The following is a 24376-nucleotide window of genomic DNA, read 5'->3' as shown; positions in this document are numbered from 1 at the left end:
GGGCACATACATTTTTAAATGAGACAGGACCTCTTCCTTCTCACCTCAAGTTATGTTTTTCTTTTCTTCCTTCACTTTCAGTTCTTTGTAAAACTCTCAGAAGTAAGGTGTTTTGTGTTTGATGTTCACTTCTAGGGAATTTCACTTGTGTATTTGAGTGCCCTAGTTCCTACGAGGCAGTCATGCTGCTGAGATTGGGGTCCCCTGCCTGTGTCCAGCCTGAGCCTGCATCAGATTTCCCTGCATGTCCCCCTGTCAGACTGCTTTGCCTTAATGTGTGAAGTCACAGAGAGAAGTGGAGTTCTACACGTAGGGGCAATGGAAGATTATGTCATGCATATAAATCCCTGTCACGTTAACTCATGGCTCCTTAGATACAGACTGGGCCTTTTTGCCCTCATAAGTGGAAGGATCTTGAATACAGGAAGAGATTCCAAGACGATCACATACAGTGTAAGTTAGTTCATATGCAAGTTGATTTGGGGTTGGAGGGGGCGTGATATGACTTTTGTTCTCAGTCTCTCTGATTTTCCATGAATACCAAGATTTTTGTTTGTCTACTTTCTGGAAAAAAAAAAAGAAACTCTGCTGTGATGGTGCTAGCAGGCTCGCAGCAGCGGTCTGAGAACCTGGTGCCTGTACCATGAATGCAGCAGCGAAGGGGAATGGCCTTATCGCGGCTGCAAGGAGTCGGCAGCCAACAGGAAATGATGAAATGTGCTGGGAGAATTCTGCTGGGAGCCGAGGTCAGACATACCAGCAGGGTCGGGAGGAGGCAGGTACGGAAGCAGATCTGCAAAGTTAGGCAGTTGAAGCCACTGCCTTCGACAGGAACACGTGAGTGTGCTATTTAAAACTTGCTTTTCCTTTAAGAGAGACCTTTTGAAAGTGAAATTTTCATTGATCTTTTTTTTTTTTTAATGTGTGATTGATGTACCAGAACTCTTACCTTTTAAACACACCTCGTTTTAGAGCTTCTTGATGGAAATGCTTACGCAGTTCAGTATCAGCTGAAGAGTGTGGAATGTTCTATCCAAAACACTGAGAAAACGTCAGAGTAAATGTTTGATTTTCTTGAGGAATGCATTCTGACCGAAACTAAATGAAGGTCTATGCTGTATAATTTCCACTCTGGTTTTAGAACATATGTGCTTCATTTCAGAACAGATTAAACAATAAAGAATAATTAAATAATAAAGGAAAAACTTTGGCATATTTTGGAAAGCTTGCCTACCTCTAGCTGTATGTTTTTGTTACTGAGTAACTGAATCAATTACCTGAGTTAGCTGTTAATAAAGGGTTGGTTCCCCCACCCCCCTACTGTCAGGCATTATGTTTATCACATGCTGCCATTTCCTTTCTTAACAGCCAAATCTAATCTGCAAACATGTAACTGGGATGTGTGAGAGAAAATGAACAAATTAGCTTTCCCCGTGGACTGTTAATTGCTGTTTCATGACCGTCCCTTCCAGAATCCCAGAATCAGCTTGCCGCTTGCTCCAAGGCCCCTCCTCCATCTTCCTCCTCATCAGTTCTTATTTTTCTTCTCAGCTGGACCCTGTGCCCTCATCCCCATCCACTGCTATCACTGGACACTTTGTTTTCATTTTTATTGGATAGTAAAATGTAAAACTTTTATGGTTTCAATAGCTGAGCAGCTTTACATACATATTTGTTTCTTATCTTAGAAGTCATATTCTGGAATTAAAACATATTGGCCCCCTCTCTCTTTCCTTTGTTTATGCAGTACTGTAATTCTAGTTAGAAGATTTTTTTTTAAAACTCCTGATATCTAAGTGATTCATCACTAAGTGAATGTATTTATTGGGTTACCCATTGCTGTGAACATTAGAAAGGTGTTGTCCTCTATTCTCCAAAAAGTGCCATGTTAGTACAGTCTGTGCCGTGCAGAGAAGCATGTCTTCTTGTTAGGTCATTACTAGTGTGAGGTATGTATTTTTAATACTTTCAGGATTGCATATTTCCTATTTTCTAGAATCCTCCCCCACCCAACATATGATATTTCTCTCAGACCTTAATCAGGTTTCACCCTTGCTTTTAGAATATCTCCTCAAAACCCTTCTGTCTTCATAATGTGATATCTTATCTAATTCTAGGTGAATTTTAATGCTGCATTTATGAAAATAATAAACAAGTATCCTAGCTTCAAAATGAAGCATGTCTTACTGGCCTGAGATTTATGCCAGTAGTAAAAATGAGCCCCCGTCCCATACATTGTTAGTCTTCTGTTTTGCTCACCCAAATAATTCTATTATTTAGGAGGTGGCATAATTAAAAAGTGGGAACATGATCTTTAGAGTTGTAATAGCTCTTGAAGTCGTTATAGTCAGGCCCCTTCATTTTTTTTAAACAAGGAATTAAGACCAAGAGGTGAAATGCCCCACTGACGTGTTCAAGGTCACTTGGCTTGTTGGTGGCTGAATGAGTCTGGACTCCAGGTCTCCTGATTTCTGGGCCATTGGCCTTTCCTTTATCTGCTTTCTCCATATATTATCTCAAGATAAATTGGCCAACACTGGCTTTTTTCCTCTGATGAATCTATTTTCAAATGCTCAGCTTTTATTCAACAATTTCCCCGAGTACCATTTGGCATAGGGGTGCAATGCATTACCTCAAGCACAGCGTTGACGTTTCTCCCTCTGAGAGATTTTTCTTAAAAACAAAGAGTTCTCTATTTTATAAAGTTTTTCTTTCTCTCCGCTAAACTAGGTCTTACTCAATTGATACTGTTATGAGAAAACCTTATTATATGATTATCTGCTAGATGAGAAATCCAAACTTAATAAAATCATAATTAATTTTAAAAAATCGACTGAAGTACTTGATTCTTCTTTGAAAAGAGGATTCTTCAGGATGTGAAAGGAGAACCCTGAACTCTAGGGGAGCTCTGTGGCCCCTTGGAAGGAATACTGACAGCTCTGTCTTGCTGCCTCTCAGCCTGGAATAACTGGGTTTTGGAATAGGATACACTTTAAAACAATGCATTAAACCATAAGTAAAGGGGGTAATGATTGAATTTATAAAAATGAAATTTACCCACAACCTTCCAGAAGCATTTAAAAATAGTCTCTCCTAAATATTGAATTTGGATCCTCTGAAATTCAAGTATGGGAATTAGATGCAAATAGAGGCATGCTGAAAACAGTGTGTGACTGTTCTCGGCCCTTGATGTGGCTCCCGCTCTGCCCAGAGTCACCTTAAAATGCCTTGGAGAGGTTACAGAATAGCACTTATTTGTATTTTCTGAAGTATTTAGAGTATATGTTGCAGAGAATTTCTGAAACAAATACACTACAGGGAAATAGGCATTTTCATAGATATTTTAACTGCACTTGAAATTGTAGTCTATAGCTTTATACCTATCTTAATTTATAAAACCTGGGAATGAAGTAAGTTACATGAGCAGTGTTCTCCTATACTAGGTCAGGGCTGTGTCCTCCCTTATGGTGTTCTGGTAGCCACCTTTTTGTCACTGTCCTGAAGAAGCTTCGGCTTTCAGTTGCCAGATGACCACATTGGGCGGGGGTGGGGGGTGAAAGAAAGGGTGAAGCCTGCTTCAGGGAGTGGTTTTAGTTCACTTCTCCCATAATTTAGTTATCTTTGTTCCCCAATTAGCATTTTATATGTACTGTTACATTTTAGTACATGTTAAATATAGTGTATCTTAAATGGCTTCTTTTTCTTAATATGTAATTGGCCTTCTTAATATGTATATATATATATAATTATACATGTATATAAACATATAATTAGTATATAATGGTCCTAGTCAGTAATAAGTAATATTTGACCTTCCTCCTTGCCCCTAGCTATTGCCTACAGTAGTGTAAATTCCAATTTTGCTTGTGAAGTTTAAAGATGTGAAGGGGGATATGGTGCTGGCTTTGCTGCAGGCTGAGAAGGGCTTTACAGGCAGCCCCTGAGGCTGCTCTTGGCCCAGAAATCTCTGAGAGTGTGAGACGTTGGGGTCATCCGGGCCATCTTCACTTCTCTGCTCGAGGCTTCTCTTCAGACCTGCTTCTAGCTGTGGCCTTAGAATCTCCTCTAAGGCTTTGAAGAAACTTCTGGTAGCCCAAGTAGATCCCAGGCACTAGAGGAGGGTGAAGAGGACTGTGTGTGTTGGGGGTGGGGATGGATAGTATCAATGGAAAATATGGACCATTAATTTGAATGAACGAGTGAATGAATGAAAGGGTTGCAGTGGTCTCCTTCCCATAGAGATTGAAGGCACTGGAGTTGTGTTTCACTGAGCTGGTCTAAATGCATTTGCACCTCAGTTCTGCTTTGATGTCAAGTGACAGACTAGGTGTCTAGCATCTCCAACAGCCCTGGGAATCTGGCCTAAGTTTATTTTATTTTTTTCCTCATTAGACTGTCATACATGAATCATAAGACATGAATCTCCATGTGGACTCACAAGCTTAATGTTCTATTTTTGGATAACTTAAAGAATCTAACAGAAGGTGTCCTGAATTTGAAATGTGTGCCGGTGGCCATCACAATCGTGTGTGATTTAAAATCTCTTACTGTTCATGTGAAGCCTGTGCTACACATTTCATACTGTCTTGTTTCCCATTGAGATTTGTTCTGCAGTAGTCCTTGAGGGAGATCAGGGAGAATGATTTTGCAGGAAAATGTTTATCTGACAAGATGTTATTGATGAAATTAACAGGGCTAAAATGTTGAACTTACCAATTTGGAATTCCCTTTGATTCTCACATTCCTAACACATTAGTAGTGCTTGTTTAGCAAACTCAATGAAGCCCAGGGCAATATGGAGACAATGAAGTGATCTCTTTGTGGTTCTTTTCTGATATCAGCTGACACGAAAGGGAAGCATAGCGCAGGGCACAATGGACTGATGACCACATATCTGTTGACTTGGAAAACAGAAACATTGTGTTAATTTAACCACTGAGAGTGTTCAGTTAAGGTTCACTTTATTCTGAGAGTGACCCATATTGTGCAGGAAGAATGTTACACATCAAGACCACCAGGCCATGCAGAGAAGTCTCAGGACCACTTTTTTTTTTTTTTCTGAGGCAAAATCATTGCATATTTAATGTTGACTTCTAAGGCATTAATTTACCTTAGGCACATCCAGTAGACTTCTAAGGCTGAAGAGTTTGAATTTGGGATGGGCGAAGATTGTCATAATGATGAAAAGTCATGATGTGAGGCTTATGTAACTGCTTGTTCATCACCTGACTACTTTTGTTAATAGCTGTGCAGGCACCTGAGCCAGCTCTCTGCTTATTTCCAGCATCTGTTAGGTCACTACCTGGAGGGACAGTCCACCTGAATGCTGGCTGGCAGGATCACTTGGTTCGTTCACTTGTTTCAGGCGTGCATTTGTTCAGCTTACCTGCTTGGCAGAGTTTGTTGTGTGCTCAGTTTGTGTCAGGCATAGTGCTAGTAGGCCCTGGGATCCATGATGGTTGAGATTGAGTCCTTGCCCCTGAGAAGCCCCAGTCCAGACAGAGACTTCTAAACTCCAGGGTGAGGAGTCTCCTCACAGTGGTACCTTATCTGCTGTGAGGAATGGGGGAGGTCAGGGAAAACCTCAGTTTGGTGGTGTGTTTTGAGAGAGAGATTTGTCAGGTGGATGAGAGAGGCAGAGGGAAATACATACTCGAAAGCAAGGAGGCCTGAGAGAACACGCTGTGTTCAGGAGTTGGATGTGGCTGATGGTAGTATATACACAGCTGGACTTCAGGTACCTCAGGTTTATCAGGTCCAGGCTAGTGTTTTCCATCCTAACCCCGTTCTTCTGAATTGTCTTTTTATCTTCATGGCATCACCAGCTACCTTGCCTCCAAAATCAAGAATTTTTTTTTTAAGCGTTCTTCTTCCTTTTTTTTTTTTCCTTTTTAACTTTTTATTTTGTATTGGAGCTTCCCTGGTGGCTCAGACAGTAATGAATCTGCCTGCAATGCAGGAGACCCAAGTTCCATCCCTGGGTCGGGAAGATAACCTGGAGAAGGGCATGGCAACCCGCTTCAGTATTCTTGCCTGGGAAATGCCATGGACCATGGAGCCTGGTGGACCACAGTCCATGGGATCACAAAGAGGCAGGCACCATTTAGCGACTAACACTTTCAACATAGCTGATTAATCATGTTGTGATAGTTTCAGGTGAACAGCGAAGGGACTCAGCCATCCATCTACTTGTATCTCCATTCTCAAAATCAGGAACTTTTAATCCTTGTTCCCCTCTGCCTCCCATTCACAGGTTACTTCATCTCTCTTTCCTGGTCTCCTAACCCTGTCTCCTTCTCCAGTCTCCAACCTCTAGGAGCGGCACCATCCAATGTGGTAGTTGGTAATCATGTGTGGCTATTTATATTAAAATGAATTAAAAGTAAATACAAAAAAGTCAGTCCCTCAGTTGCACCAGCAGCATTTTAAGCCCTCAGTTGCTAGTGGCTGCCATACTGGACAGCCCAGCTCTACAGGCCTGATGATCTGTTCTCTGCTCTCTGTCCAAGGGAACTTTCTTTCACGGGCTTTTGGTCAGGTCCCTCCTCATAACTTTTCAGATTCCCAGTGTGACTTCAAGCTCCCGGGCCTAGTGGTGCCTGTCCTGCCTTGCATTCAGCTCCTCCCTGTTTGTTCCCCTGCCGTCACATTCTCCATTCTTTCATACCTTTTAACCTCTCTCTCTCTCCAGAATACCACTCACTGTCCGTGCGTTCTCCTGCACACTTCAGACCTAGCTCATGCGCCCTTCGCTGGCTTTCTTCCAGTTAATCTCCTTCTCATTACACTCCAGTCCTGTGATCACACCGTCTAAGCGCCCCTGTGAGAGCGCAGATGGTCCTTATCACGTGCTGCTGTTGTTTGTCTATCACCCTGCGTCAGGTGGAGTGGCTAAGCTTTGGGGACAGATAGACTCAGTTTCAAAACTAACCATTTACTTGCCGTGTGGCTCTGGGCAAGATATTTAACCTCTCTGACTCGCGGTTTCTTCTTCTGTACAGTAAAGATTATGATGCTTTCTCTCCTGTGAAATGAAACCAAATGCACAGAGCCCCCAGCCCTGTCCTTAGCTCGACGGCTCACAAGTCATAGCTGAGGCTGCCACCTGGACGGTTATCATTAGTGTCCATCCACCTTGCTAAAACTGTATCATCTACAAGTAACATTTTCATTCTTCTTTTCTATTCTTACACTGTTTACTTTTCTTGTTTTGGCTAGTCCTCCAGGACAATTTGAGTAGAAGTGGACCTGAAGAGAAGTGGCCCTTTCTTGTTCCCGCGCCTTCTGTTTGCTGCGGTTCTTCTGTGTGTGCACGTGTGCGTGTGCCTTTAAAAATCAATGTATGGCTGTGTGGGGTCTCCATCGCTGCGTGTGGGCTTCTCTAGTGGCATCAAGTAGGGGCTCCTCTGATTGCAGCGCACAGGCTTCTCCCTGCAGCGGCTTCTCTTGTTGGGGAGCATCGGCTCCAGTGTGCCCAGGTTCAGTAGTTGTGGCTCGTGGGCTTAGTTGCTCTGCGGCATGTGGGATCCTCCTGGACCAGGAATCAAACCTGTGTTCCCTGCATTAGCAGGTGAACTCTTAATCTCTGGACCATCAGGGAAGTCCTATGATCACTGATTTTTGATGTTACTATTGCCAAAAGATTGTGAGTCGCTGAAGGCTCAGATAATGGTTAGTATTTTTTAGCAGTAAAGGACTATAAGATTAAGGTACACTGTTTTTTAGACATAATGCTGTATATTGTACACTTAATACACTACAGGGTAAAAGTAACTTTTACATGCACTGGGAAACCCAAAATTTTGTGTGACTTACTTTATTGCAGTATTTGCTTTATTGCAGTGGTCTGGAGCCAAACTTGCAAGATCTCTGAGGTATGCTTTTATAGTAATTAGGCATTTTATCATAAACAGAAGTTCCATTCATTTTTCTGCTTTGTAAACAGGTAACTGGAAGTGTTTTATTAGGCAGGTAACATCATAAAAATATGTGTATATACATATATAAATGGCTTAACATTGCAGATTTTTGTTTTACGTTCCTAGAGTTTTCAGTGACTCAACTGAGGAGTGGGGGTGTATGTCCTGCTTGCTCAAGTAATATCTGCCTCCCGGGTGGGGCATGGCCAGCGAGATCCAGGGACCAGGAGGAGTTGTACTAGGGACAGGTGGCAGAGAGGGACATTTGCTGAGTGCCTCGTGTGGGCAGGCACTCACATATAAGGCGGTATTTAAATTTCTCCGTACTTCTTCCTGAAGTAGATCAGCCATGTTTATCCTTATTTACAGGTGAGAAGAATGAGGCTTAGAAGTTAAAGCTTGCACCTGTCATAGTAACCGCTGCTGGTACAAGCCCTGCTCTCTCTTTCCCCATGTCAGGAAAACTTTATTTAGTTCATTAGCTTCAGATTGTTGCTTGATAAGTGTGTTCCCTGTTCTTTTTTCCAAATTACTGGATAGTCCTTCAGGTTATGGGAACTTTTTAAAAAATAAAATGGTCATCAAGTTAGAGTTCAGTTGTGAGTTTGTCACTCGAGGTCCACACTGGCCCTGTGTCTTTCCTTCCTTAGAAAAGAATGCTTTGGCTGCAGCATGTACATTTGATGGAGGAGGAAATGGCAACCTACTCCAGTATTCTTGCCTGGAGAATCCCACGGCCAGAGGAGCCTGGTGGATTACGGCCCATGGGACCGCAAAGAGTTGGACATGACTGAGCAACTAAGCGTGCATGTACATTTGAACGAAAAGAAGAGTGTCTTGAGAAAGTGTCCCCATAGTTAGGTGCGTAGATAGCTACAAAGTACTTAAAACCAAACCCTTTTGTGGTTACATGACTTTTTTTTTTTAAACTTCAAAGGCACATATTTACAGCACCACTTGAGAAGTACTTGAACAGTTCATTTCCTGACAGAGCTCTGATGGGTGTGAAGTCTTGTCAGTGGTTTCCTAGCCTTCTCATGACAAGCTCTTTTCAGGATGTGCTACTTTTTAAGGCTGATGGGTGGACAGAGCAGAAGTCACTCTTCTTGCAGCATAATGAGTGACTCAGGCTGGGGACCAGATGGCATGACCATCAGCACCCTGGCCCTTGTAAATTCTCTTTCCTCTTTCCTTAAAAGCCGTAGCCACTTCCCAGGGCTTGCCATCAGGATCTGTGTGAGCCTCCACTGTACTGGTTTATCCCGCCTTCTCTTTGCCATGCAGGTCCCTTTACTGGAATGCCCCTCCTTACTTCTCCAGCTGATGAATTCCCACTGAAGTGCCAGCCCCATGTACCCATTATGGGCCCTCCTGTCCCCATAGCGTGTTCTCTCCTAGGCCTTGGCTCTGTGTTAGAGGAGGAGGTTCTAGTGTCCTTCAAGCTTCCCCTGGGAAGGGGAATGACTCAGTGACGGCACCTGGCTTGCTTGACTGAGGATGATGGCCCATGGTCACCATCACCCTAGAGGCCCCTATACTGGCACTGTGCCAGGCCCAGGACAAATGTCATTTGATCTGTACAACTGCTGAGGCAGATTGGATTCCTTTTTTCCATTTTGCAAATGAGCAATGGCAATCACAGACCTCTTGAGGTTTTTGCCTGAGGTGACGAAGCCATCAAGGGATCACGCCTGTGTGTCTCGTGAAGCATCACCAATGCAGATTTCAGAGGCTAGTTTTCAGTTCTAGACGTATGCATCCAGGGGTGCCATGTTCTTTGCTGGTGGTCTCTCACTGTGTCTAGTTTGCCGGGTGAGTGAGTGTCACCCCTTCAGCCGGGCTGCAGCCCCTCTAGAGTCTCAGCGCTCAGTCAGACTTGGAGGGAGGGAAGAGCCTCCGAAAGTGCCGCTGCACAGAAAAAGAGGCTGAGGAACTACCCACAGAGGCCCTTTGTGTGACAGGAAGTCCGCTTCTAAAAGGGGCCGCCTCAGAGTGGAGGGCTTGAAAGAAGCTGAAGTGCTTGACCTGGGGCCACTGTGACTCATGTGTGTTGTTAATAATGTCCTTTGTCGAATCTTGGGAACCTGCTTTAACAGAGCTCGGAGGGCGCCCCCATAAGTGCCCTCTCTCAGTGGTCAGCATTTCTCTCCCCCTCTTTCCCTATCACATCTGCCCATGTTGAATACCCCCATTTTCTTGCCTGAACAAAGGACAACCTCCTGACCCATTCTGTATTTTTTCCTTCGACTTTTGCCAGAAGAATCTTTCTGTCTCATCTGACTTTTCTTCTGTGATGTTTAAGTATGTCTCTTGAGGTGGAAACCTTGCAGCTCAAGGAAGAAGTATCCCACTGGGCAGGAGCTTCCCACTGAGGAAAGGACTGTTCGCCAAGTTTGGTAAAAAGCTTAAGAGCTGTCTCTGGCAGTGCTCCTCAAAGACTGGCACAGGGGAGGTGGAGCTGCACAGAGAATTTCAAGGAATAAAGAGGACATAAAGTGCCCGAATCCATAGCCCAGTTCCCTGTAACTTTGTCATACATGTCTCTTGTATCTGTGACCCTCTGCCACTTGTCAGGTGCTCTGTTAGGCTGTGAGGACACCCTGAAGTGAACAGGGGAGGTCGTGGCAGTGATGGGCCAGTGCATCCTCTTGTGCTTGCTCCCCACCCCTGACGGCCAGCCGGACATGAGAGAGGAGCAGCGAATTTTCAGGAAGGGGTGTGTGTGGGGGGGGGTGCGTGAGCACGCGCGTGTGCACACACATGCATGATGCCACTTGTGTGAAGGCATTCTAAGATTATGTTAGAATAACACTGCTTCAGTCTTGGGCAGGCAGCTTTACATGCTGTGGTGTCACTGGGGCTCCTTGCCGGGTTGACATGGTGGCAGTTCAATGAGCACTTGTTCTTTGGAGGTGTAAAACCAGTCTTTTTTCAGTGGGACTGCCTGGACGATCATCATAGGATGCTTACATTTTGGGAACAGAGGAAGCTACATCTGTTGAATGTGTTTAATCGTGGATGATAGCCACTTTCCTGAGATTCTGGTAACCATAGGTTGTCCCCCCTTTCCATTTGGAATGGTTGAAACCAGAACTGCAAAGACCCTTATCCTTTAGCGCACCCCCACATTGTAGAGAAGGGAAAACCAAGTGTCAGGAGGGTGAGTGGGACAGATCTGTGAATGACTCCAGCCTCCTCCCCATTCATGTGAGGAAACCTGGAGTGAGTTACCGTTAGTGAGTTTTTCTTTGTGTGAAGTCATGACCCATCCCCTTGAAATGTTAAATTAGCTTTATCACATGAAAGAAGAATATTGTTTCTCTTTTGCTAATTCAGATATATGCATCTTAAAATATACACACTGAAATCATGTTACAGAAATAAGGAGCATGCAGCTTCTCTCCAGAGTCTCCTCCAAACCTTGTCATCCCCGACATTGTTACTTTCTGGTCAGACATCCAGTCATTTAGCAAATATTTGAGCATCTACTTCATGCTAAGCACTGGGGTTACAAAGAAGAAAATATATAATCCTTGCCTTTGACATTTGTTTGTAATAAAGGTCTGTGCACTATTTTATTTTATTTTTTGCTTATGCCCAATTTCTAATATAAAGTGGTTCCCTTACTTATCTTTTATAATGGCTGTGTAGTGTCCACTCTGTCAAGTCGCCGATGTTGTCTCAGTTTGTGAGCACATGACTTGTTCTCCAGTCTTTGCTGTTATAAATATTACTGGGATGAACATTTTGTTCAAGTTATTTTTTCTTTGAATTTATTTGCTTGGGTCATATTCCCCAGAGTGGGCCCACAGGGTCAGAGGTTAGTAACTGTCATCTGCCTTGTTCTGTTCCCAGATTTTTCCATGAAGTCTATCAGCAGTGTTAGAGTTCATTCCTATTTTTCTGTGGCCCCGCTGGGGTTATCATTTTAATTTTCTCATTCATTTTAATTCTCTCAAGTTATTTTCGTTTTTAAAAGCAATTGTTTTTGTTTGTTTATTTCTGGCTGTGCTAGGTCTTCATTGCTGCATGCAGGCTTTCTTCAGTTGCAGCGAGTGGGAGCTGCTCTAGCGGCGGTGCACAGGCATCTCACTGTGGTGGCTTCTCTTGTTGTGGAGCAGGGGCTCCAGAGCCCGGGTGCAGTTGTTGTGATGCACAGGCTTAGCTGCCCCGTGGCATGTGGAATCTTCCAGCACCAGGGATCAAACCTGTGTCCCCTGCATTGGCAGGCAGATTCTCAACCATTGAACCACCAGGGAGTCCAGTTATTTCTGCTTTTAAAGGAAAGTTGTACTTTTCCCCCACATGTTAATTTGTAGGAGTAGATTTAGCTAGGTTAAGCTGCAGTAACAAGCTAATCCTGAATCTCAGAGGTTCACATAACAAAATGTCTTCCTTGCTTGCTCTGCAGGTCCCTTGTGGGGCATTGGGGCGCAAGTCTACACAGTCACCCTGGGGCCAGGCAGACTCAGGAGTCTGCTCTCCTGTAGCTGCAGTGCAGGCTTTCTCGGCGGATGACGGGGAGACAGGAGAAGGTCGGGGGCTCTGCACAGGCTTTTCACTAGCCACGTGCCCTGGTTTAGCAGAGAGGGCTTCTGTGTGCACTGCTGTCTGTGCCCCAGCTGTCTTCTTTCCTGGATATTCATCTTTGACAACTTCTTTGTGCAGTAGAATTGAATCCTCAGTCTTCATATCAGTCTTTATTAATAGTGTGCTTTAGGTAATAAGATTATCAGTTGTGTCAAATCCATTTTTCTTTGCTTTCCACATTACAATTTATTGTGCAAAGGTTTAAATAATAAGTTTGGGACACATCCATGTTTTCCTCCAGTGTCTTTTGTTCTTATACATCACAAACTTTCTAAAAGCCAAAAAATTAGCTACTTTCTTTGAGTTGTCTAAAACAGATTTTTATTTAGCTCCATAAGACATTTCAAGCTCATCCAAGTATATAGTGTCAAATGTTGGTATGTGGAGAAGTTGGAACCCTCATATCCTGCTGGTGGGGATGGATGGAAAAACTGCTTGGAAAACAGTCTGGCTGACTGTTGGAAACAACTCACTTTGGGAAAACAGCTCCTCAAAAGGTTAAACATAGAGTTACCATATGACCTGGCGATTCCACACCTAGGTACCTGAAACAAATGAAAACATAGGTCCACACAAAGACTTGAATCCAAATTCTCACAGCAGCATCATTCATAATAGCCAAAAAAAGTGGACACCACTTCTTCTGACCCACTGACTGCAGCGACTCAGCTTCTTCAGACAGACCCAAATGTCTGTCAGCTTGGTAATGTGTAAACAAATTGTGGTATATCTATACAATGGAATATTACTTAGCAATAAAAGGGAATGAGTTACTGATATGTGCTCTACCATGGCTGAAAACATTGTGCCAAGTGAAAGAGGCAAGTCATAAAAGAACACATATAATCACAAAAGATTATGTTGTATGATTCCATTTATATGGATGGAATAGTCCAGAATAGTCAGATTCATGGAGACAAAAATAGATTAGTGGTTGCCAGGCACTGAAGGAGAGAAGGGTGGGGGAACAGTTTCTTTTGGGGGTGATAGAATTGGCTGTGGTCATGATACACAATGCTAAACACACTAAAAATCATTGTATATATGTCAAATAGGTGAATCGTGTATGAATTATGTCTCAATAAAGGTATTGGAAAAATGGCAGAGTTTCAGGTACTTAAACCATCAACCCTCACACAACCTCTCCTGGCAAATAGTACCATTCCTTTGTCCTTTCTTGAGATGTGTTCAGATATTTTTCATTTGTAGAAACAAAAATTTTTTTGAACCTCCTAAACTGTGACATCCAGGATTACGCACAGAACCCCGCAGTAAGAGAGGAGCCGGAGGAGGGAGGTGGGGCTGCCAGCTTGAAGGGAGGTGACGGGAACTGGCTGGTCTGCATCTCCAGGCCGCCTTGGTCTCCCCGTCCCTAGGGCAGGACTCCATTCTGGTGACACCACGTCTACTGAACCCGCTGACCATGGTGACTCAGCTTCTAAGGCTGTGGAAGGACAAGTGGATATTAAAGAGAGTGTGAGCAGTCCCTGGGGCACCGCAGGCTCTGCCCGAACCTTCATTCTTGCCGACTGTAGTGGCTTATTCAACAGTAGACACGCAGTGCTCCTCTGCCATATGCAGATTCAGAGATGGAGATGACATGGACTTGCCTTGAGCGGATCACAGTCTATTTACTTTGCAATGGGTTTCTTTCCTTTTGCTGCATAGAGTATAAAAATCTATTTTTGGAATAACATGCTATCCTAATTGCTGAGTAGTTAAGAAGGAATGAGGTTTTACTACAACTTTATTTTCATTTAGTTGTAGTTTTTGTTCTTTAATGGCTGACTGTGTAATAATAGTAATAGACAACATTTGTTAGGCGGATCGCAATCATTGTCCTACTTGAGCCTCGCCACTTTCCAAGGAGCTGCTCTGAGGAGGGCTGCACTAGTGCAGTGGGCCAGGGGAAGCTCCAGCTTTAGACAGCCAGTAATTGCGTCTGGTGCCGGGTGGAGCATTCTAAATTCAGCTTGTCAAAGGCCTGGGATATGCAAATCCCACTAAAATACAAGCTCTAAAAAATGAGAGACTTTGTCTTGCTTGTGTGATCTCCTGAACCAGAACATAGTAGGTGCTCAAGATATGTTACTTGGCAAATAAGTGAATGAACAGAGGGACTGACCACAGGATGCAGTGATACTGTTTGTGTGGTGATTTCTAATCATCCTTCCATTACCTGAGAGCTAGGCAGGGTAGGGAATGTGTCTATTTTAGTAAGTAAGGAAACCTAGGCTGGCTGGGAAGTGACCTGTGCAGGTAAAAGCCAGAGCAAGCACTGGAACCCAGGTCTCCTGGCTCTGTCATCTCTCTCTGCAGCCCAGTCTCACCCCAATCTTAAAAGCATGGGTGTATTTCTCTCAAAATATTGCCCTGTGGGGGTGTGTCCCATTCCCACTGTGGGGATGGCCCCTTTTAGGAACTTTGGGGAAGGGAGTAGATTTGAAAATGTGTCACTTTTGTCCTTTGAAAGTAACTTTTTCTATTTTTAAACCTATGGAGCATCAACTCAGTATTTAGCTTAGGGAGATCTTCAGCCTGAGTCTGCGTGTTCCCACGGTGCTTGCCAACCAGAGGTCTAAAAAATATTACAGCAAAAATCAGTCCCAGACATGGACCTGTCAGCTGACATGTTTCTGTTACATGAGAAAAATTATTTGGGGGGACATGTCTAAATTCTGTTTGCTCCATCTCCTCCTTAAGTCATGTGGGTGGATGGACATTGATGGACTGGGCCAAGGCCGGGCGACTTGGTGTCTCACCCTGCCTTCACTGCCGATTCTCTGTAACCTAACACAGTTATTAACCAGAAGGTGAAAAGTCATCAGAAAATGACCATGGGGCTGGGCCACCACTTGTTTCCTTTCAGCTATTAGGATGTAAGAGATACAGGGGCAAAACGTTGTTATCTTAAGGGTGTTTAGTATTTTTTAATACTAATTTCTTGCATAGAAAGTCTGTCACCTTCTCTGACCTTTAAGACTCAGCTAAGGTAGCACCTCCTCTCTCCCCTTCCCTACCCTCCACCTAGTGGTCCTGTCTCATTTCTGGAGCCCCTGTTTTGGGTTATGCATCGATACGGAGGGCAGAGTCCTTCCCCTATGGAATTCCAGATAAAGTACGAGGCAGACCTCTGTGAGGCTGCGCAGGTGGCGCGTGGCAGGAGTGCTGACTCGACCAGCTTGTCTGAAGGAAACAGCAGAGCCTAAAGGACCCTGGCAAGTTGCCCAGTGGCCTGTTTGGGGCCACGCATGTTGATACACCCTCTACGTGGTTTGATCCTTAACACACAGTACATACTCGGTGAGCCTTTCCTGAGAGAAAGAACTTCCCTGACTGCTTCTGAAACCTGCTGTGCCTGCCATTGAACGTCTCCTTTTGAGATTTAAGTTCATTTCCTGTAAGAAAATCAGAAAGGAAAGGTCAAGCCTTTTAACACCTCCTTGCATATCCCAAAGGTGGAAGCTTTATTAAGCATTTTCTGCATCTGGGACTTTCTTTTCTTCTTCAGGCTCATTGTAAAAATAAACAGACACACCTTTCTCTGGATCTACAGAACATCATCATTTTCATTCTCAGACCTTAGGAATTCACTGCTGAGTATTGTCTAGTCATATCTTCTGCCTCTTCCTGAGTCCAGAAAGCAATTGAGAAATTAAACCCCACCTGCAGATCCGGAGTGAGTGCTTTCAGAAGATTTTCTCTGAACTTAACCTGAAGTGACTGGTGTGCTTCAAAAACATTTTGCATTCTGCTCAGTTTAAATGGCCTTGGTTTTTAGGATTGTCGGCTTGAATTGAGCATTCAGCAGGATGATTTTGTCCTCTGTGCACATGTGGGTAAGTGTGGTGAGGAAGTGAGCTTGCGAAGTCTGCTGTGCAGAGCTGATGGCTGGTCTCTCTCTGAAGTCACCGTGTGGAAGGCTGAGAGCCTCCTGGAGATGGGGATGCGGGAGTGCTTGGTGGGGAGGAGAAGCTGCTCCGGCTTCTCCTCTGCTCAGCTGGTTCCCCAGACGTGGGGTGCTGGGCTCTCCTGCTTCCCGGAACCACGGCTCCACAGAAAGCGCTCGGGGTGCACATCCCCGCTCGTTGTCCACAGTGGGTCTTGAGAAAGTCTGGGTCAAGGGGAGCTGAGCTCAGCGACACACAGGGCACGATTGCTGCTGGGCACAGGTTTGTTGAACGCTTGAGCCCGGGAGTCAGCAATCAGGGTGGATAGAAGTTGAAAGAATGAGGGCAATTTGTTTTATCCTCAGTATTCTTTCAAAACTCATGTGTCATTGTTTCTCCCGCTGTCTGTGTGGTCTCAGCCACCATCATTTCTCCCTGGGAAACGCTTCGGTAGCTGTTTCACTGTTTCTCGGACATGCCAGACGGGCCTTCTGTGCTGTCATGGGTGATCTTCCCTTTGGCATGGGCCTTTCCCCTGGAGCTCCTCGTGGCTCCTCCTTCCCATTTTGTCTCAGATGTCACCTTTTCAGGGAGACCAGCTCCTTTCTGCTGCCCCCCTCATCCTTCTTCCTTGCTTTATTTCTCTGCATAGCTGCTACTGTGTGATTCATTTTCTCTGTCAGTCCTCTGCACTAGAGCATAAACTCTGTGAGGGTGGAGAGATTTTTTTTCCTGCTCCAGCTCCTGTTAGAGTCCCCAGCACTTTATGTGATTATAGATTAGAAAGAATGGAAAGTAAAAGTAGTAGGGTGGGTAGATTATCAGTGCAGTCCCAATGGATATATGCTAATTTAATTAAAACCAACCTCCTTTTGTTAGTTTAATTTTTTTAAAAATCATCTTTCTTCTTTTCTTATTTTGAAACAAAATGCATAGTACTCGTTTTCACTAAAAACTTTGAGCCAGTGCCAGCTCTGTCCGTCCTTTGCCTGTATACCCAGGCTCCCCTTCACGTGTTAGAGTCTACACAGAACTTAAAGATCACCTACTGTATGAACAAGGAAATCTAAGGCCCAAGGGGTCATGTGCTGAGACCAGGGTCATTCTGTTCCATCTCATTCGATTTGCAACCAGAGTCAGGGAAAGGAATCAACATTTATTATTTGCTGTATGAGAAACAGGTACTTGTTGCATTCTCTAAGCTAATGCTCATTGAGAAGTCTGCAGGGCATGCATCATCACCCCTCTTTGTTTTATGAATGGAAAACCAGAAGCACAGAGCAGTAATGTGATTTGCTAGGTATGCACGACTAGACAGACCTGGATGGGTGGGCCAGCCCTGTTCCTAGCTGGAGCTGTCAGAGACACCCCTGAAGCCCCTCGTGGGATGCACAAGGAGCCCCCTCCTTGGCTGTGGTGGGGAGCGACTGAGAGCCGGCTCTCCATACCTTGTGGATTTGCTGCTGCTGGTCGGTCTCCCACGTTTCCATTGGCTCAGCGTGTTCTCAAGTTGACCTTTGTCTCTTTGGGCAACATTTTCCATGGCTCAGAGCCCGAGTGTGTTTGGGTGATTCTTTTGGGCTTTTGGTGTTAAACCAAATTGAGAAGGTAGTGATGATTATGGGACTTGATAAATAATTTGTGTTGCAAAAGATTAAAAAAGTCTTCCCTAAACAAAGAAAAATGTAAGGGATCACCTAAGTACAGTTACTCCATTGAAGCTGTTTACCAACTGGTGCAAAGCTATTTCACAGACAAGTTTTTCTGGTGCTCTGGCTCCAGACAGAGTCATTGGTGCATAGACAGTATGTCCAAAACAGATCTTTGGGCGTGTGAAGGGGTGGCATTTTGCCCAGGAGAACAGTTATTTTCGTGGGAGAAGAAAAGAAGAGATACCGTGAATAGGGCTGGGAAAGGGGGAACAGGGAGGAACTAGGTCTTGATTAATGAGAAAGATGGCACAGACATGCCAGGACTCAGCTTTCCTGAGAGATCATTCATTCCCTGACTCCAGTTCTTCCTTCAGTGACTGCCACCTGTCACCATGGGTACTGTGATAGGCACCAAGGTGCGCGCAGGAGCTAACATTCTGGTTGTGGAGGAGTTATAGCAGCCCAGTGATATCCTCCCTGGGGGAACTATACCGGGACGGTGGTAGGCAGAGGGTCATTGCGTGGCTGAGGGGCTCCTCAGAGGAGAGGACACTCAAACTGGCCCTCGCAGGATGAGTAGGAGTGGATGGGAAGGGCGGTCTGAGGGAGCAGAGTGCTGCATGCATGGGCCCCAGGCCTGAGACCTGTGGGTTTCTTCTGTGTGTGGGCCCAAGAGGGTGCCCTGTGTGGCACTGCCACGTTAAAAGGTGTGTGCATGTAGTTAGAGGACACGCAGTGGGGATGGGGCCCGAAAGGGGAGGGTGGCATGTTCATGCAGGCGAAGCAAGGGAGGAGGTGGTCACACACACACAATGCCTCGGAAGGTTGTCCATCAGTGACGGAAATTGTGCTGAGGTTCTTTACCACATTGACTAGTATTTGAGCACGTAGTGTCACATATTCTGGGGCTTTGGCTATTTTTGAATTAGTTTGACTTTTATGAAAAGCCTCAAAACAGTTCTCTCCGCATGAATGTACATTTCCATACCCCCATCAAACTTTAGAACCTATAGGGTCCTATTCATATCAAGTTGCTGGTAAAATTAGAGAAAAATCTCAAAGCTTCTTTTCACTTTCTTTGTCTCACGTTTCTCCAATGGGGAAAAAGCCTGGAAGACTGTCAAAGAACTGGCTGTTCTCATAAGTATTTGAGAACAGTGTGAGTCATTGTAGCTCTTTGCTGGTATTTTAGTATCCGGTTTATTTTTAAACAGTTCTGTGCAACCAGAGTTTCTTCCGTGGTTTCTGTTACCATGGCTCCATAATATTTCCTCAAATCTGCTTGTTCATACTTTCACACACTTTAGTATCAAATTTACAGTTCCTTGGAATCAGAACATCTTATTCATGATATCCAAGAATGTTTCTCCAACTGCAATAGCATTTTCTCCCAAATTGGAAAAGTTAGCTGTTTCCCCCACTACAGGTGTTGGGGAGAGAGGAGGTTTGGTTCTGTGGAGGACCGTGGAGTGTGTGTGGTGGGTGGAGACGATCTGGGGGCTCTCATCGGCCGTCCAGGCAGGGCGCTGGTGGCATCTGTGTGGAGCCGCTTCCCCTTTAGGTCCCAAGGTGAGGGGACCTAAAGGATGGACAGGCTGCCACCTTTGCTTGGGAAGTGATGGCCCTGGACGTTTTGGTCCAGACATTCAGCAGACTTGGTTCTCTTCAAGCAAGAATGTGCGTGTGTTCTCTCACTCTTATTTGTTTGTTCATTTATTTTGGGGCTTGAATGAAGCTTTCACTTTGGGAAGGTCTCTTGTTTTAAGATGCTGCAGTCAGAAGGAAAACAGTGCTGGTCCGGCAGTCAGTGGCGAAGTTTGCTTTGCCCTCTACTCCCAGCATTTGGGACTGTTCAAGGGGATACTTTTCTGCATTTCATTGCTTTGAGAAATGTGTATTTCTTAAAGGACTGTTCAGGATCTAGAAAAAGTCTGAGAGCAATATGGAATTGTATAGGTAGTTTGTTTCCAGTCTCTTAAAGTTTTTGACCTCTTCCACTTTTTCAGGGATAACCAGATTGTCCTAGTAACAGACTAGATTCTGGGCCTATGCCTGGGGCTTGTTGTAGGGGACTCATCTGGCCAAACATTCTCAAATTCTGCTATAAATATAAATGTTGACTCAATGACAGAGCAGTTCCTAATACTTGAGAATTTAAAGTGTGGTATTACTGACTGGACCTTTGGTTACTAACACATCTGCTTCCACTGATTCAGGAGAAACCTTTTGAACAACAGAAACAAAATAAAAACTGGTTCTGGGTGCTCTAGAGGCTGCCCAGAAGGCTCCAGGTGGGAAGGTCTTCCAACTGAATGACTGTACAAGCTGGCCATTGTGGAATAATTGACTTTTAAAGAATCACTGAAAAATTTTTGCTTTCAGCTCAAGAAACGTTTGTAGTTAATAATCTGAGTGACTAGTCTTTTTCTCTGTGTCATCCAAGAGATGTCACTACCTGGCTTCGTGAAAGAAATTGCTCACAACAGTATATTACTGTTAAAATCAGACAGATCTTACAGAGGTGGGGGTGGGAGGCAGAGCTGGCTGAGACGTGATCGTCGGGGAAGCTCCTCTGCAGATCTCTGGGCAGAGGCTCCTGTGGTGTCAGTGAGTTGGCCAGGCACTCACTTCAAGGAAGAGCAGCATTCTAAGGAGAAGGAGCGGCATGTACAAAGGCTTTGTGGTAGAGATGAGCCCAGTGTATTCGAGAAGCAGTGGGAAGATAATTGTGGCTGAGGCAGAGCGGGGTCAGCCAGGGAGGGAGGTCAGCCAGAGGGGCAGGCAAGGCCAGATCATGACGGGACTGTGGCCAAGCTGAGGACTTAGGGTTGAGCTCTGAGTGTGAGGGGTTTGGAGCAGGGAAGTGATGTGATTTAAGTATTTTAAAAGGTGGTCCTGAGGAGACTAGAAATTGAAAGTGAGGGTGGATTTTCTGTTCTACCTAGTATTGGGGTCACTTGGAAAAACATTAAACTTTTGTTTTCATTTTATCTTTGACATTTTAGAGTAGTTAATACCGCCTGCCTTCCTAGTGATTTGGGATTCTGTCAGGTTTTCTGGGCTCTTTGTGAGGAGAGCTATTGTGTAAATAAGTGCACTCTGGTTGTTAATAATAATTATAATAAAATGATCTCTGTGTGATCCTGTCAATTAAAACGTGTAGTTAATAGTGTGTAAAATAGTTCTCAGCATAGCCAGCAGCTGGAAGATTACAAGTTACGAGAAACTCATCAAGTTAAACCACATGGGGATTTTTGTATAGAAGTGTGACACCAGTTCCTCCTTCCCTCCTCACTGTTCCTGTTTCAGGGTGTGCACCCACCTTGCTGTCTAACTCTTGAAGCCTAGGTGGCCTGTGCCCCCTGTCTACCCCCATCTCCCCCACCCCCACCTTTCCCCAATGATTCTTCTGTCTAGAATACCCTGCCCCTGTGCATGTACACCTGCCTGCTTCCCATGGGCTCCTAGGGTCCAGCTTGGCATCCCCAGGCTGGGAAAGTGCCTGCTCTGGACATCCTATTCCTGCCTACCTCAGCACCATGATGGAGAGCAGCCTGGACTGAGGTATTTCATCCGTGTAACAATCCCAAGGAGTAATAGGAAGTATTGGCTTTATTTTCTAGATGAGGAAACTGAGGCTCAGAGAGGTTAAGAAACTTGCCCATAGTTACGTTTGCTAGTGTGCCTCGGGGATTCAGTCATTGTTCATTCATTCTCTCATGACTGCCTTGTCATGCTGGGCACCGTGCCCACCTCGGGAATTCATCCATGAGTGAGGCCGGTGTGGGCTATGTGTTTATCTCCCCTCCCAGCCACCTGAGCTCTTGAGCAGGCATGCTTCCAGAACAGGACTCCTCCCCAGGTGCTCGGTGAGTGCAGAATCAGTGAATGAATGCTGACAGCCTGCCCTTAGTGGATGGAGCCTTGGTTGGAGTGCTATCCCATCAGGCCCCCCATCTTTTGTTTTGTTGGAGTCAGGCTCACATTCCTAACCTCTCCTCTCCTTCATCTTCCATCACCCGTGTCGTAGGAGAAAGCGTAGCCTGGTGCATGGGCAGGCTCTGGGGCACCTGGCCTGGGTTTGGATCCCAGCTCTACTACTTCCACTGGAGCGGGGGGCATGGCAACCCACCCCAGTGTTCTTGCCTGGAGAGTCCCATGGACAGAGGGACCTGGCGGGCTATAGTCCACGGGGTCACAGAGAGTTGGACACGACTGAGTGACTAACACTTTCACTTTTCTGCTCCTTCCTAGCTCTGTGGCCTTGATCAAGTGACTGAAGCGCTTTTGTGCCTTATTTCTTCATCTGTAAAATGAAGGTGATAGCTTCCTGGTAGCACTGTTCTGAGAATGAATGGTTCCTAGCACCTAGGAATCGCTCAATAAATATTGACTTGTTCATTCTGCCATCTGCTAAGGACGGAGACTGTCCCATACCACTCTGAAGGCAGGTGTGACCACCTCACCGCTCTCACTGGTGTCTGCAAATTGATTAGGGCTTGTAAACGTGGGCTGAGGGAAGAAAAGATGGGAGACAGTACCGGACTGTCCAGGTTAGAGTTCCACCCTCGTTGATGCATGTCTGATGGCCGTGGGGCATGTGGATGCTGACCGGGTGAGACCCTTGTGAGGGGCAGGCCTGCCTGAACCATGGCCGGCTTTTGGCCCCTTTTTTCCTGGTCTTTCCCTGCTGTCCTAGTCTTGACAGGTTTCCTGTTTTGCCCTACTTGTCATCTCCCTCCTACCCATCCTGCTCCCTATCAGACTTGATGTTTTAGTCAGTAAATTACTGTATCCGCTCACTGCTACCTGTGCCCCTGTTTGCCGTAGTAACTGATAACTGAAATGGCCCCGCATCACCTGCTTTTGCCCAAAGGCTATTACACCTTTGCTGCATCTGCTGAAGCCTTAGTAGTGAGGTTTCTCAGTTTATAACTTTCATTTGCTTAATACTTTCATTCTTTTAATCAAGGAAGCACATGTAAATACATTTAAGTCACAAAGAATATACTAGGGGCTTGAATGTTAGTTCAAAGTAAAGTATTCAAACTAGTCTAATATCTCATTAGTAATCATCACACTATACATTTAGCATCTGTCTCTAAGATTAGGTACTTCAAGGTTAGATTTGCTTTTGTTTTTTTAAATTTTATTTTATATTAGAGTATAGTTGATTTACAATGTTGTGTGCCAGGTGTATAGCAAAGTGCTTCAGTTATACATATATCTTTTCTTTTTTTGTTTGATAATATTTCCCCATGTAGATTATTACAGAGTATTGAGTAGAGGTCTCTGTACTGTACAGTAGGTCTTTTTTGATTATTTTATATATAGTAGTGTGTGTGTGTTAATCCCAACCTCCTACTTAATCACTATCCCTCCCTTTCCCCTTTGGTAACTGGAAGTTTGTTTTCTAAGTCTGTGAGTCTGTTTGTTTTGTAAATTAGTTCATTTGTATCAGTTTTTAAGATTCCACATATAAGTGATATCATATGATATTTGTATTTCTCTGACTTCACTTAGAATGATAAATTTACTTTTGAACCTGAACTGTCAGAAGCTTTCATTTTGTAATTCTTCAATTTTCCCATTGGCTCAAATCAGATAGAAAAACTGGATGACCCAAATCATGGAGGTGTTTTTTGTTTTTGTCAGCATGCTATTCATTCTTCTCTCTCTCTCTTTTTTTTTTTTAAATTTTTGGCCCCACCATGTGGTATGCGGAATCTTAGTTCCCCAACCCGGAGAAGGCAATGGCACCCCAATCCAGTACTCTTGCCTGGAAAATCCCATGGATGGAGGAGCCTGGTAGGCTACAGTCCATGGGGTCGCTGGGAGTCGGACACGACTGAGTGACTTCACTTTCACTTTTCCCTTTCATGCACTGGAGAAGGAAATGGCAACCCACTCCAGTATTCTTGCCTGGAGAATCCTAGGGACGGCGGAGCCTGGTGAGCTGCCGTCCATGGGGTTGCACAGAGTCGGACACAACTGAAGCGACTTAGCAGCAGCAGCAGTTCCCCAACCAGGGATCAATCAAACCTGAGCCCCTTGCAGTGAAAGTGAAGAGTCTTAACCGCCGGACCACCAGGAAAGTCTTAGCAGTGAAGGTTATTGCAAATGACCTTACTCTTATGATGACTTGGCTTGAGTCCACTCAAGTTCTCTTATCATCTCATGCCAGTAGGAGGCTCTTCTAAAACATTTTAAACTCAGAGAAATCTAAGAGTTTGCTTCATCTCGCACTCTTTAGTTGAAGGTAGTGGGATGTTGAGAAAATGCTCAAGGTCCCACAGCTGTTTGTGTGGCAAATTTGAAGGGAGTC

General features: G+C 44.7%; 1 protein-coding gene across 12 annotated transcripts in view; it reads left to right on the top strand.

Annotated features, from left to right (window-relative positions):
• PACSIN2 (protein kinase C and casein kinase substrate in neurons 2) overlaps positions 1-24376 on the top strand; it is a 111687-nt gene that overhangs the window by 46081 nt on the left and 41230 nt on the right. For 3 of the 12 annotated variants that reach the window (XR_014081598.1, XM_081587815.1, XM_081587810.1), the window contains exon 1: positions 750-837. The exons of the other annotated variants lie outside the window; for them this stretch is intronic. The gene's annotated coding sequence lies outside the window, so the exon portion shown is untranslated. Of the gene's footprint in view, positions 1-749; positions 838-24376 lie in introns of those variants that run through there. 12 annotated transcript variants of the gene reach the window in all.

The sequence above is a fragment of the Giraffa tippelskirchi genome, chromosome 4 (assembly GCF_054371585.1).
Source record: "Giraffa tippelskirchi isolate mGirTip1 chromosome 4, T2T-mGirTip1v1.2.pri, whole genome shotgun sequence".
Classification (NCBI taxonomy): domain Eukaryota; kingdom Metazoa; phylum Chordata; class Mammalia; order Artiodactyla; family Giraffidae; genus Giraffa; species Giraffa tippelskirchi.
The sequence above is the reverse complement of the archived record's forward strand: the minus strand, read 5'-3'. Positions and strand labels throughout refer to the sequence as shown.